This window comes from Dermacentor andersoni, chromosome 6 (genome assembly GCF_023375885.2).
Source record: "Dermacentor andersoni chromosome 6, qqDerAnde1_hic_scaffold, whole genome shotgun sequence".
NCBI lineage: Eukaryota > Metazoa > Arthropoda > Arachnida > Ixodida > Ixodidae > Dermacentor > Dermacentor andersoni.
In genome coordinates, this window is record NC_092819.1 from 43,957,027 (window position 1) to 43,972,500 (window position 15,474).

Below are 15,474 nucleotides of genomic sequence, written 5' to 3' on the forward strand. Positions count from 1 at the left end.
GCGCAGAAACAAAGCGTCTGGCGCGTGACTTCAGCGCCGGATTCCGTGTACTCTCTCTCTCTTTCGTACAGTCCGCCAGTCCCGTCGCGCCAGCGCTTTCTCTTGCCAGGAAAACCGCTACTTGACGTCGGGTGGTCCCCCCCCCCGGACGAGGTGTCGCGGCCAACTGTGTCTGACTCGGGGATTTTCCCTTTCAGTATAACGCCTTCTTTCCTATGACAAGAGGGCGCTGTTCACTTATGGCTGGACACGGCTTCCGAATTGGCATCCATCTCAACCAGGGGCTGTCACAACAGTTTAACAATCGGCCCGCGTAGAACTAGCATCGTAGTTAAACACCTTAGCAACGATTCAAAAAAGAAGTCCACGTCGAATCAACGTCCGCTGTGGAACCGTCGGCTGTGGAACCGTCGCAACGGTTCCACAGCCGGACCGCGTCGATTAAGCATCCGCCTAGACCGCTGTGAGTCCGTCCCGAACACCGGCTTGGAGAGGCACAGAGAGCTGGTAGGTCATAGAATAGTGTAGACGAAGAACATCTTCAGGTCGGTCAAGCTGGAGTCAGGTCTGTCTTGGTTCTGTCCCTGCGATACTTTGGTGGAGAGGGAGAAGGCTATACCTATCAAGTCTCTCTCAATCTATGTCTTCTTTCTGCATTCCTGGACTTGCTCCCTTATGCACACGCACAGCTTTAGAGACTGCACGCAAGACAGGCAGAGAAGGTGACAAAGACAGCCGACTGCGTCCTGCTCGCGACCTCGGTGCTGCAACCGTGCGCAATCCAGTAATACCAAACCAGCCGGCCCGCATGGAGTTTTTTTGCCGGCGCGTCACGGGCTGCACTACGTGGCCGTTTCAGCAGCGCTGCTAGTAGTTATACGGTCCAGTTTCGCCGCCCGGAGCGGGCAAGATAGCAAGCAGACTGTGGCGGCGGCGGCGGTGGCGACTGCATCCCGCCCGCGCTTCTGCTGGTTGGCTGCGCGATGCTTCTTCCCAGGAAAGTCGGCCTACCTATACGCAAGTGGCGGCGGCGCCCATCCTCAGCGAGCGCTACTTCTTCTCGTATACTAGTGCACGAGCGATAGGGCACGTGCACTCTTCGTAGCGCGCTCGGTCGACGGCGCTTCCCCTTCTGCGGCTTCGGTCCGAGGGAGCGCCGCGCGGGGAAAATTTTATAACAGTTCGCTATCGGCTTGGGGGAGTTCCTTGGCCTCTGAGATGCGGGCCGTCACGCTGTCCTCCTTTGTGTAAACGGTGCGCGATGCGTTGTGAGCATCGAGGAAACCGTTATCTCTGCTCAATCGGCAGAGGACCACACGACTCGTACGGGTCGAGGCTCCAGGTTCGGCTGCCCACAGGCGGCAAGTCGCCTTCGACCTTCGTTCCCGTCCCATCTGTCAAGGACGCTAACGTAAACGCAAATTTATCTGCAATGGAGTGGCGACAGCACGGCAGCTGATGGGTTGGGCCTATTACAAGAATCGGCACGCAGGTTCATCGTCGGGCTTTCCAGTGTGTCTCGCTGCTTCTTCCCTGCCTCCGATGTACACCGTGACAACTTCGCCGTGACAATTTGGTAAACACTAGGCTTAATCTCGAGTCACTCATTCCCATTGATTCTGCTTGCCCTGCGTGGAAACGTGTTTCGTTTCAAGCTTGCATGAACGATGTTGAGTCTACGATGTAGAGGCACGACCTGCATCACGCAATGCTGTCGCCATAGACGCCGTCGCGTCCGTTTAAGCCGCCGGATCTCGAAAACGAAAAAAAAAAAGAGAAGACTGTCATCAAAGGAATGGTCTCCTATCATGAACGGCCAGATTACACATGTCGCTAAACTCGAAAGAACGTCGTCTTTTCCTTTTGACCGAGTCTGTTTGCGAACTGGTTTTGTCAATCTTGACCTCGTTCCACAGTTCGTGACGCCGCAGTACTACAGCAGTCGTGACGCAATTTGACGCAACGTGAGAGCGCCATCATGGCGATAGCTTTTGCGCGGCGTTGTATAGCAAAGTGGCCATGGTGTCGTAGAGGGCACGGAGTGGCCGTTTCGACCTGATGTGTCACGCGTGACACTAGCAAGGTTTTCTCTATAAAAATGGCTGAACAATGACGCGGAGAATGTCGCTTGTAGGTACAGTAAGCGCTCGTTAAAAGGAAATCGCTTTATTCGAAATATTGCTTTATTCGAAGTTATGCAAGCTCCTGGGTGCTGTTAATGCTTATTGTACGGGATCATTAGAAATGGTGTGGCGCAATACTTCGCTTAGTACGATCTGCTAAGCAGGAAATCAGCATGTGGAGGAGAACGAGGAAAGGAAGGGGGGGAAGAACGTGGAGGTTAGCTAGCCCACAGACCGGTTGGCAAAGGTATTAAAGGTGATAGAAGTGCACACGAGCTGAAATAAAAAAAAAAAGGGAAAGAAAAAACTGCACGTGAGTGAGATGTAGCGCCCGATAATCCCCACAGGCTGTCGCTTAGTCCACTTGTCCTCAAGACGCGCAACAACGCGTTTGACAGCCTCTGTACTTTAGACTGTCTTGACAAGCATGCAAGGATTGTCCTTTCTGACAAGAGCCGGGAAATCAAACCGACAGTCTATATGACTTAGTCGAGAGTTCTTTTCTAGGCACACTTTAGCGCCTGGGACGAGGGCGGTGAGGTTAGGGGGGGGGGGGGAGGTGAGGATGCGAGAGAGGGTGCTGTGCAGGCTACATACTAACGCAGAAATTTCGGGGAAGGACACGTGCCCGGTGCGCCACCCCCTGGCTACGGCACTGGTCACGGGAGTCTAACCGAAAGACGAAGCAGTTGCGAACGTTCGTCATTACAATCTCGCTGTTGTCATGTTGCCGGAATCGCGCAGCTTTGTTTCAACGCACCATGTTTGACGAACCTCCGAACTGTTAAAGCGCGTCCCGCGTGTTTTTATTTCCTTTTTTTTTTTTAGGATACAGCCTGAGGTGGCCCATATCCCCATGGTCTGGGAAACCCGGCGTGCGGTACAGAAAGTCATGTGAGCTCGCCTCGCGCAGACACGCACTCGTGCCACTGCTCGCCCGTTCGCCGTCGTCTTCTTCCACAGCTGGCTCCGATGCCGCCCATCATGCCAAAAAAAAAAAAGGCGATGTTAATTAATATACAGTTAATTAAGGCACTCGAACCCTTGACCTTTGGTGGGAGTGGAATTCACGACCTTTAGTTTTAATTAGGGCGCATTTATTTAAGATACAGTTAATTAAGGTGGCGTCAATTAAGGCACTTGAACCCACGATCTTTGGTGGGAGAAAACAAGTAATGAGAAGTAACAACGCAAATTCGAATGAGAATGTCAAGTAATTTAATGAATGTCTCTTGAGCGGCCAGGCTTGGCGTATGCTAGATGAACTGTCAATTTTTTTCTTTTGCTCCGTTCGATCTAATCGACTTTTAGCGAAAGACCGCTTATAACGAACCCAATACGAACCAAATTTCCCATACCGATGATCGCGTTCCTACACGGTTTTACCGTGTACAGCTACAGGCGGACCTTTCCTTGCCGTGGCACGCCGGCAACGGCTCCACCCGAACGCTGAACTCGAGCCTCTGCAGTAAATGTGGCACGATGATGAAATCGCACAGTATGGGCAGTTTGGCTGTCGATCTTCCACGCTACGTGTTTACCCTCTGCCATTTAACTGCTTGCTCTTTAGTTCTGCTAGTTCTTGTTGCTCACGGGCGCGTGACGACCAGAGTCGGAGCACTGCAGCCAAAATCGGCATCGCATTCCGTAGCAGCAGGTTAGCGTTACTGGAACCAACTTTTGCTGCAGGCTCCGCTGCTTCACACGTTTTTTTTTTCCCGTTTCTAATGGACAGCGGCGCTGTTGATAGCAGTCGATGTTAATCCTGATAGACGCACCAACGTGTCGGGACTTTGCGTTCGTAACGAACGGACGGAAAACAAGCGGACAACACAAACTGCTCTAAGCTTGGTCGCTTCGTCTATGAATTAAGGCCCTGCGTGGCGCCGGTTCATGACGTCTTTATGAGCGCGCCCTGAATTGTATCGCAATCCAGCCTTCAGTCACAGTTTTTCATTGTTTATTGTGGTTTCTATTTCTCTCGTCGGTTGCTTTTCATTCATAGTTGCTCGCCGTTTCGTAGCCTTGCGTTGCTTGCGACGAAGTCGCGAGATAGCTTAAGCGACTGCAGCGTGAACAACCTTAAATGAATGTACGCTTAGCCACTGCTGGAATGGTATCAGTGGGGTACCGCAGCGTCTCCATGCGCGCTTGCATGCCGTTTTAGATCGTCGTAGCGTTTCAGTACATTTACGCCAGGGATGAAGGCATGCGCTTCACTGAAGACGAGCGCCATCTTTGATGGTTTTTTTACGAGTAAGAGAACGGAGAGATAAAAAGAAAATGGAGAGATACTAAGAGATCTTTACAGGCATGCCCCGCGGCTAGCCTAGCTCGGTTGATACTCCAGATGAAAGCGATCACAAGTACCATATGAGGCGCCCACCCAACACACGCGTCCACTGAAGAGCCACATACGTACACATTCCCAAAGAACCAGTTACGGCGTATAATTCAGTGGAGTATTATGGAGCATATTCGCAGCGCGCGGTACTGGCCTGCAGTGCGCTGAGGTCGCACCCCGTGGCTCAGTAATGCGCGTTTACAAACCAGTTGCATTGGCGAAAAGTGGATACGAAAAATGAGGACAAAGAGTTCTTGCACATGAATGGCTGAGGTCCACAAGCCCTGTGCGCGCTGCTCGGTTCTCTAATGGAGGCTCTCTCAACGGTCAACTCGCAGATGAAGCTGCAGATGCGGAGAAACGGCTGGTCGATAAAGTGTGCGACATGGTCAGCTTAAATGTACGCTGAAAAGCGTTTCGAGATATATTCGGCTGAGCTCTATAGGTGTGAAAGTCCTCGCTCTATCTTTAGCCGATGCCTCCGTTTCATATCGTAACGGGGAGCGTGGGAAGAGAGAGAGAAGAAGGTGACTCGCACGAAAACCTTGTTACCAATCCTCCATTCTACATTAGCGCATTTTCTTCTTGTAGCTGACAGTAGTGACGTTATTAAGGGCGGACCGCTAGCTTGAGCACGAGGCCGACTACGACTCCCCTATTCGAAATCGGATAAAACGCGAGAATGCTCTCATTACGCGAGCAGGAGACCTAGCTTTTTGAATGAAATTTATTGGATTTGGGAGAATACACTGAATTATACTGACTGCGTGAAGCAAAAATGGGATATAGGGTCTCATAGCTCTTATACAAATTACTGCAGTTTGAAGTTTCGGAGTTTCGGCTTTCTGTAAGTTTTGATGATTTGAAGAAAAACAACAACTGAAATTTAAATTTTACAAATCAGTGACTTGGCACCAGGAACAAATCTGGAAGGCGACGTGCTGGGACTTAAGTCATAACCTCTAACTGCCCGGTGCATGTTTCGTTTACTTTAGTGCTACTTAATGATTGTTAGTAAGAAAATTACACAAGTGCCAGTCCTTCAACTTTTCCCGAACTGCTTCAGTAGTATTTACTACGTATTTATTACTAATTTAGCCAAATCGATGTTTCGTTGCGGTTGGCCTTTAAGCTTGGGCGTCGCCCAGGGCAAGAGTTTGCTCCTTCAGTTACGTCAGAGGTAGAACAAAGGGGCGTGGCCGATATGGCAGTTCTTTAAGTGTCAAATCCAACGAAGTTGATGGAGGCGAGTTCTTTAATAACGCACGCTGCGGCGCTGACATGCGGTTGAACGAGGAAGCCAAAGTCTTAAGGAAAAAAAGAAAAAAAAAAGACGGCGAGAAATCTTTGAGTAGCACGAAGCCACAACGGAAACCCATATGACGAAGGGAAGTGAAGTAAAAGTGAAGTTTAGTGCAGGGATACTTTTGCACTGAAACTTGTTTTTGCTTTGTAAACATAAACGTTACCCGAGATTACACGCGGCATAGCATGAAAATCAATACGATCGTACGCATCGCATTTAGTTGTTCAGCATGCCGCGGAAAGCTATTCGCTTCACGTAGCACCGACACGCGTGTTGGATCCGCATAACTTGCTTCCCTTTTGTGAAACTTCTTCCAACTTCCGGACTTCCGCAGACATTACTTGACTAGCCAACGCCGGTTCCATAACATCGCACATCAGCAGAGAAGACTTTAAAACCTGCTCAGCCTCCCAGTAAGGAAGGGTCCGCCTCAGTCGAAGCACGCAGGACTAGCTGCTGCAGAAAACGACGATAGGGAAGGGCGAACAGAAAGGCTTTCTTTTATTGTTATTTTTTTCCGAGCTGTCCACTGACGTAGGTTTGCGGAAGTCCCTAATGGTATTGCTCTCGCATGTAGATAGGGGTGGGGGGCGGGGGGGGGGGGGGGGGGGGCTAGTACGCTTGGCGTGTGTTCGTGCCAGTGCGAGCGCGCAGCGAACGCCGTGCTTGTTTGGCTACCGGTGGCAAAGCGACCAGGAAGTGTTCGTCCGCGCGCTCGATGCTGTGTTTTTTGTTCTCTCTCCCTTTTTACTCTTCTCCCCTCTTGACTCGCGCGCGCACTTTAGGCGGCAGCAATCTAGCGGTTAATCTATTACGTAAGCGGGAGCACGAGTGTTTCGCGGGCTGTTTCCGGAACGGAGAGGAGCATCGGCTGTCGCCCTGGAAATAGCGTTCGGGATTGACATTCTATATAACATGGGTCTGATGCAGTGTCCGTGGCAGAGAAAAGAATATGTTGCCGTTGCTGAGAAAAGGGTGTTAAATGCGCTGCCAGATTTGCAGAAACTGTATACTGGATAGGTGCCCGTGATGAGGTGGCCAGGTATGGAACTGTATCGAATAGTAAGAATGAAATGAAAAGGAGAAAGTTGCGCGATAATTCAAAGAGCAGTGTCATAGAGAGAGAGAGAGAGAGAGAGAGAGAGAGAGAGAGAGAGAGAGAGAATGCGCGGATGTTATTATTATTATTACTGGCCATATAAACATACCAAAACATCGCACATACACGGAAAGAAAGTTAAGCAGGTTACCAATCCACCCGCTTAAAAAAGACACAAAAGAAAAAAGAAAAAAAAGGGGGGGGGGGGAGAGACACAAGGGAAAGAGAAGAGACGGCGCACCACAACACGTGACATTATACAGGGAGTATGAACACTACAGACGAGAGTCGAGCCCGTTGTTAACAACAATACAGCTTTGTGAGCCACGTATTGAGCTGAAACGCGACTTTCCCGAAAAAGAAGAAGAAAAAAAAGCTACTGAACGTAGTTTAGGAAGATCAAGCTGCTGGAATTTGCTCAGCAGTACAGAGCGACAGCCTTTGAATGTAGGGCATTCCAGTAGTAAGTGCTCAAATGTTTCGCCGTGTAGTGCCCACAAGCCTGACACGGAGATCTTGGCGCACGGTCTTGCGATGAAGCCGATGTGCTACATTAATGCACCGGAATCATAACTTGAGATAAAGGGGTGGCGCGTTGTCGTAGGGCAGAATCCCTTGATGATACGTTTGTGCAGGTGTGAGAGTTCTATGGCGGGTGGTGGTGGTGGTGGTGGGGGGGGGGGGGGGGGGGGGGGGGCGTACAATGGTATAGTCGGGCGTTGTAGAAATTGCGTAAGATTTCGTCACTGAAGTCAAGGCTGCGTGTTGAAGCCGCAAGAGCGTGAGCCTCGCTTCTTCAAATACATCTACGTTCTTTCCCCGAGGCGTGATTTCATGGGCCATCTTGATAGCTTCAAGCAATAAAGGTGAATCAGCGTTGCCACTTGACATACCGGTTGAGATCCTCGAAAGAGTCTCTGAGGATAGGAGACTTTTGCAATTTCGTATCTTGTTTTATATATTGCAGCTTCATTTTGCTGAGTGCCTGTAGCCTCTGCATTACGGGAGGGATGAATCATTGCATTTTTTTCTTGCTTAGGGGGGTACGAACCATCGCTTATGATGATAGTTTTTGTACCATTGGACTGGACGACGCGTCTTATTTTAAGGCTGTGGGGGGCATACGCCACTTAAGGCTTTCGCCTTGATAAGACAAAGCAGTTGTACTGCCTTCACGAGTGAAAGCGTCTGTGCAAGACATTTGTAAAATTTGAGTACGAGACTTCTAGAAGGGTACAGAATCAAGGACAGGGAAGGCAAGAAGTGAAGGTCATACAGTCAAGCGTCTGGTTCGCTTCACTGGGTGACACGTAGAACGCGGAATCATAGAAGAATTTTTGATGGGGGCGATTGTTGCATAGTCCCGGGACTCAGTGCAGACACCGTTGACCATGTTATTTCGTAATGCCACACTGTCCATTTAGCGATGAATGTGAACGTATTTAGCCTGCTACAGACGGGCTGTGTAACTTCTCTCACTGTTTGCACCCGCGACGAAAAAAAAAAAAAAAATAGTGCGCCACTTACGAAAGAAAGATATGGGAACGCGCCACGTAATTCGATGTAAAATTAAGTCGCATACTATTACGTCGTAAATCTTGATATTCATTAGACGAAATTCTACTTGTGTAGTGCACACAAGTATAATGTCATCTGATCATATCACTTCTATTGTATTTACCGCAAAAGTAGAATTTTCACCACACCTGGCGCTCAACTGCAATGTTCCGCGGATCCAGCCTGTCGGCTGATTGTTGCCAGTGCTTGCAAGTATCAACAGGCAAATCGAAAGCAACACTTTCCGCGTGCTCGTTCTCTCGACTCTGCTCTCTGGAGAAGGCGAACTAACACAGACAGGCACTGCAGCACTTTCCTGTCGTTAAACACCCAAAACGCAGCTCGAGGTGCTCACTGAATTCACCGTTGCAGCCTTTCGGAGAAGAGAGCTCTCTTCGCACGAGACACGTTGAAGCGAGTCTGCGGAGAATCATCGATGAAAAAGCCCCAGTATTCACTTTCGTTCTTCTTTTCTGTCAGCGTTCCGCGCACGCATTCATAATGGCGACCTGTCCTGCCGGACTTTGTCCGAAAGAATTGCGCGATTTGCGTTTGCGCAATCAAGTGCGCATGTGTAGAACGCGTCGCGCTTGCTTATGGCTCTCTCGCCATGTTTGCCCTGCATTCTGCTTACACAGCACGCCCGCCAAGGGGTAGTAAGCGTAATGCCGGTCCACTTTGTTAAAGCGCGACGAGCGGCACATCGCGTCAGCGTTCAGTTCCGCGACTGGAAATAGCGCCTTGGCAGTCAGATCGGAAGAAAGGAAGAGCGAAACATTAGCAAAAGGAATCGTGAACTATCTTTGGCCTGCGTAGTGTGCTTCACTGTCGGCTGCGTCATCGGACGCGCTGAGAGCACTCTTCGTGAAGCGGTCAGAGTACTTCCGTTCCGTGTGGCAAATACACCTCGTCAGCCACCCCTGCGTGCGCGGCGGAGGAGTTTCATTCTCAAACACCCGATTCGAATTGACAGAGCTTTCTGCGCACAAAGTGCGGGCGTCGTCATTCGCGTTTCTTTTGCCGCACGCCTCAAAATTACCGCAGAAACTTCCTAGTGGGACTTGACAGATAGTGCGTAAGCATTCTTTAGTCGCTCGTCAGTATATATATATATATATATATATATAATGGCTTGAGGAATTCACGCTGGCCCCGGTAGTAAAATGAAGAGTACGACGTACGTTGAATAAGCACAGTATATTGCACTGACGTTTCGGCTGGTGGACCAGCCTTTGTCAAAGGCTGATCGCGGCATCGTGTCACGCGTTACGGACTGACAGACGGCCAGATTTCCGGGGGAAGTAACCCTAGAATGCTTACGCATTAAAAACAAGAGCGGACTAGAAGCGCCTCCGAGCCTCAATCTCCTTCATAACCGATACCGTCGCATCCAGGGCTTGTTTCCAATTACTTCGCATAATAATGTTGTTTCGCTTCTTTGTGTCATTCTGGAAGTCCTTTGTGCCATCCTGGAAACTGATGTCATCGTGGAAATTCATTTCAAATGGATACGTCTCGCAAGCTAACCGGCTACAATTCGTAAATTGCAATATGTGCCGTAATGTAGTCAATCGATCAGTTAATTAGTGATTTTTGTTAATCAATGTGTTTCGATTTCTCGTGCTAGTAATGTCCTCCTCTTCGAATAATCCAGCTCAAGGGCAAGAATAGTGCTATTTGCCGCTGGCGATTTTTAAACATTCCATAAACCCTAAAAAACGTTCATCCTTGATATAGGCAACAGTTAAACAGAACTGGGCGAAATATGACGTATATGTTGTTAACATTTTTTTTCGGGAACAAATTAGCCCATGAGGAGTGCGTTAGACAAGTATTCATTGACAGAATATTATTTTGAAGGCTTTCACGAGAAATACAATCGCCACTTATCGCTGGAGTTGCCAGTAAAGTGTTCTCTTTTGGCGTGAAACATGCTGTGCAATACTCTTCCTTTGTGAGTGGAGATGGAAATTCTGTTGCTGCTGCTATTCCTGCGAAAATTTCGCTCACGATCTGAAAGGCCTTGCTTACGCCTGAACGAGAAGGGAAGCCTCCTCGCTTCGAGAAATGCGGAAATCGCGCGTACAGAATAATAAGTCTGAAACTGAGTTAATGCGCTTTTACGTCCCATCGAACACGCCGTCCCACGCGCCCATTGAAACGTCTCACGGCTCGGGCTACAAAAGAGGAAGTCGACACACGGACACTTCCTTGTTAGCCGGCATCGCCCGAACACGTAGTGCCCGCTCTCGGGGATGACGGGCTTTCTTATTTTTGCGCTAGCCACGAGTGAGAATTATTATATATTATATGTTAACAGGTGACTCTGACAGGTGACTTTTGTATGTTGCAGCGAGTCCGCGCCTTATCAAGCCCAGGTGACACTTTGTAACGGAACTGGGAAATCCAGGACGGGCGTCACGGTATAAAATTTGCTTAATCAATTCAATTGCACGGAATTGAGAACAGGTAGCGTGCGGCGCGCATATAGACGTGGCCAGAGTCGCGCACGGAGTATGTCACGCGACGTCACACGTAACCATGTTGAAGTCCCTCGTGCTCAGTGTCCACGTCGTTGCTGCAGGTATGTTTTGAGTTGAGCATATCCGACACAGGAGAAGCGGGGAATGGGGTACGGGGTGCATCTTTTCAGTGGTGCTCAGTGGGAAGACCAAACGGCCGATGGAGGTGACGTCGCTTGAGGGACTGGGTGCGTACGTCGAAGACACACACAACCACAGCTTCGCGTGCGAATCTTCCATAGCGAGCCACGCTTGGCTACCTTTCCACTTCCTCGAATAAGCGTAGAGCCATCATTTAAATATGCTATTCGACGTCTCTTTGCTCGGCGGCTACACTTAATCGCCGTAATTGTACATGTCTCGCGAAATGACTATACTCTCGCGGAGTGAACACCCGTGTTGCCATGCGGAGGGTTAATTCGTAGGTGCCGATTTAGGGGGGTAGGGATGAAAGAAAAAGGATAGCAAAAGGCGGGGAAGGAGAAATGTTGCGGGATTGGCCTACCGTATAAGCAGGAACGCCTGTGATCCAGCCTGCAGGGAAAGTTGCTTTTGCGGGCCGCGCGCGCGCGATGCCGGTGACCAGAGTGAAAGTGGCCGTGGCGGCGTTTATATAGAAAGTGTCCGAATTCGGGGAAAGGGTGACCCCGTTGGTGGTGGTGGAGGGCCCGGCCGCCACTCGGCCGTCCGATATGTCGCCAGCAGCCCGATCGGGACGCTTGGGCGCACCACTGGCACACTTGGCACGCTTCGGCTGCCCCCGTAATTCGTGCGAGCCCGCCGTCGCCGCGCGTCGTCGTCGACGAAGCGCGCCGGAGAGCGCTCGTGGCCAACGGCCGGCGACATTGGACGACAAGGCTGACGCGTCTGCTTCCGCTCGCCTCGACGCGCGCTGACGCTGCTGAGCGCTCGGCGGCGCCTCGATTGGTGTCTCTTATCGCGAAGGATGTGTGCCACCGGTCTGAGAATTTCTTTTTCTGTTGGAAGCAAAAAAATAAGGTGGCACGTTCTTTTACGAAGTTACGATTCTGTGGACACTTTAGATGAATTTACGCCGTAGGCGTCGGCGGTGCGGTGATGTTTCTTATTAAGTCGAAGTGCGGTAAGATCGCGCCTCCCCGCGTCGTGTTCTGTGGGTCCGAGGGCGAACCGAGAAGGATGTTGGATGTCCTGTTATTGCGATAAAATTATGTGACACCTTAGAGGGATTTACGCCGTAGGCGTCGGCGGTGCCGTAATGTACCTTATTAAGTCCAAGTGCGGTAAGATCGCGCATCGTCTTCTGTGTGTGCGAGGTAAAGTGTGCGAGGGCAAACCGAGAAGGATGGTGGCTTGATGCGCACCGTCTTTCCGCGCGCACCGTTTTCGACGTCACATGATCAAGCGCGGGCTTGGGAGGGGTGTGTGGGAAAGGTAAGCGCGCGTCTCCTCTTCTAGCTCGGCGGTCAATGCGCATGGCAGTGCGCGCGGCCGAGTGCCTACGCGGACCACGTGCCGTATATTAGAGGCAGTCTGGGGCGGGTGCAAAAGCTGGCGAGCCGAGATGGCTGGTGGCTTTATGTGCGCTGTTTTTCCGCCCGCCCAGTGTCGGAGGTTGCGTAATTTCAAGTTTCGGAACCACGTTGAAGGGAGAAGCAGCACGAAGCGTTCGCTCCCAGCTGCCGTCGCTTTCTCTCACGCCATCATTCTGACAGCGGTAAACATGTGAAATCTGTTCATGTTTGCCTGGGCACGCGCGACACCATGCTTGTTAACTTAATTAGTAATCGAAATACGCAGCAGTTTATACGGCGGATGAAAAACTACGAAACTTGCTTCGTGTAGTTGTTTAATACTTTGCTATCGCTATCAAATCTTCGCCTTTCGGGTGAAACTGCGATATTTTTTTTACTCGAATTCTCGAAATGGTTTCCTCGCAGTTCGTTATTTGATAATTTGCAGAATGTTTATTGTATATTCATGAACGCTAACCAGTAGTTATGATTATAAAGTGTGAAAGCTTCACTATGTATTTGTATGTTAAATTTGCTCAAATGTAGCACAAGTGATCCAGTTCTGAATAAAACCTTGCTTTGCCACGTTTTTATTTGTGGCGGTCTTTCACACAATTCGCTGACGAGGCGCCCGCCTAAGCAAGCCATGTTTTTTTTTTTGGGGGGGGGGGGGGCAGGGCGTAGGTCATAATTGTTGGCGACTGTCAAGTGCAGCACTATCTATTGTTCATTTTCAAGAATTCGTTCACTTTCGCGAGATACCACGCGACTAGAGCCGGAGCGTGAACCGTTCCTGGCCAACACACTGTGCCTGGCAGAGCGTCCAGCACCCGTCTGGTGCTCAGTGATGCGAATTTTGGCGAAACTGAACGATTGCGAACATCGCCCGAGCATATTTGGTAAAAATTTAGGCTAAAAAGTAAAACGTTCCAAAACTATTTCTAGGCCAGATTTTTGATAATGTTTTAGGTGCGTTTTGAAAATGGATCTTGGTAGTCCTGTGGAATGGATCGTTTAATTCCTTGGCAATTCTATTTGTAAACCAGCTTTTTAAAAACGTTTCGGTGACCCCTCCTGCACTGTCTGAAAGGTATAATGAAGCCGGACATAAATTAACTGACACATGCGGCGTTTTAGGACGACGACGTCTTATTCGTATCTTCTTTAAACAGCGTCTTTCTTCTCGATTGAACGCTTTAAAAATCTATATTTATTTTATTTTTTTTGCTAGCTGGGCAGCTTGGGTACCTGGACGTATGGGAATCTACATGGACGAGTGTGTGGATGCTCTAGCGTCGTCATTCCACCCAGAATGTATTCTTCATATTCTGCCATCTTTTCCATGACCAGGAACATGCGTTTCACGCCTTTAGTATCGTTGAAGTGTGCTCGTCCAACCTGCTGTCCAAGGTGGACTTCGATCGTTTAGGTTAGCCATGACACGCTGATGAATGTCTGTCATGCCAATGCGAGGTTACCTTGACCAGCGTCCGATGCTACGTGTCACCTCTTCTATTTTCCCGTTATCGGTCTAGACGCTCGACTTATAAACTTTGCTTCTATTGTAAAGATGAAAAGAAAAAAAAACACCATTGAACGTTTCCTTCTCTCTTAGTGAACCGCTCTTAGTGAACCTCCTTGGTGCCAAGTTTGGTGAGGACCGTTGCGTCCTGAATGTGTGCTACTGGGGCCACATCACTACGATGGTGATGATTGTGATCCTGATGCTTACGATATTTGATAACAAAATCCAGGAAGGCGATTCAACCAACCTTCATTTGACGTCGATCAAATGTTGTTGCTCGAACGCGGGCCTCGTGTATATATATGCACGCGGTTGACGCACCGTATCGTCTCCCCCAACTCGACCTGGAAGACGTTGTCTTTCGTCGACTTCAACTAGACGTTGAATCGACTTCCAACTTTTAATGCCAATAGCTTTCTTGGCATTGCCAGACCACTCTTCTCTCCGGCTATATGGTTATCTATAGATATCGAACCAAAAAAAAAAAAAAAGAAGACGTGGCCCGATCCCAGAGATAGTGCAGTCTCAGAATATGGGTCGACGCCGAAGGTATATTGCAGCCTAAAGAACGGGGGCCGTCCACGTGGGCAAATCCACCACTGTGCGTGTGCCGCTCTTCCATGAACATCTTTGACGGCAACTTGGCTCACTTCGTACGTGTCACTGGGTGTATGCGCGTACTTAACGGCGGCACCGCCAGAAGGCGCAGCGTATGCAGAGGAAAGCCGCGAAATAAGAGCCGCGGATGTAGTACACGCGTCATACACGACGCCTTTCGGCTGTTCGCATGCTTGGGTACTAATCGTAGATGATTTCACAACCCGAAGAGTAGCTTTCTATTTTTTTCTTTCCTGGAAAACGCGGGCTTCCGAAGCGTCCGCGTGTCCGCGGCCGTTGAACGTCGCGCCAAAGCTGCGACCGCCGCACTTCCGCGCGGGGCTCAGTAGATACGGGGCTCGCGTGTCGGATGCTTTTCCTCGGCAGGTCGCACCTCGCGTGGTGCGCATTCTAACGTCCCGCCGACGCTCGGACTCCTGACCACACGCGCGAGCGCGCGCTTTCTTCTCATCGGACTCCCGGGCGGCGTCGTTACCTTCCTGTATCTCTCCATATTCTCTTTTTTTTTTCTTTCTCGCGCTCCCCTCGTTGTGAATGGACTTCGTTTCAAACGGGCTTCCTTCCCTGTCGGGCGTTTTTTTGGCGCCTTCTTTTCCATCGACGCCTTTTCGCACTTAAGCGAGCGGCTCGCGTGCCACACACAAAGAAAACGCGGCAAGCATGCGATTGCGCGTGGGCTAGTCTAATTCGGCGCGTGGTTCCTTGGGTGTCTGTCGTGCTTGCTCGAAATAAAGAAAGGAACAAGAAATTAAAAAAAGAAAGGTATTGTTCAGACCAGAGAGAGAGAGGGAGGAAGGGAGGGAGGCAGAGCTTCTCGTTTCAGAGCACACTGGCTCGTTTGAAAGCGCAGCACTTTGTGTCGTTGGGCTTCTCAAGACCTGCCGGAT

At 49.9% G+C, this 15,474-nt stretch overlaps 1 protein-coding gene across 1 annotated transcript in view; it reads left to right on the forward strand.

Annotated features, from left to right (window-relative positions):
* LOC126521977 (rho GTPase-activating protein 18-like) overlaps positions 1-15,474 on the forward strand; it is a 216,274-nt gene that overhangs the window by 177,221 nt on the left and 23,579 nt on the right. The gene's annotated exons all lie outside the window — the stretch shown is intronic.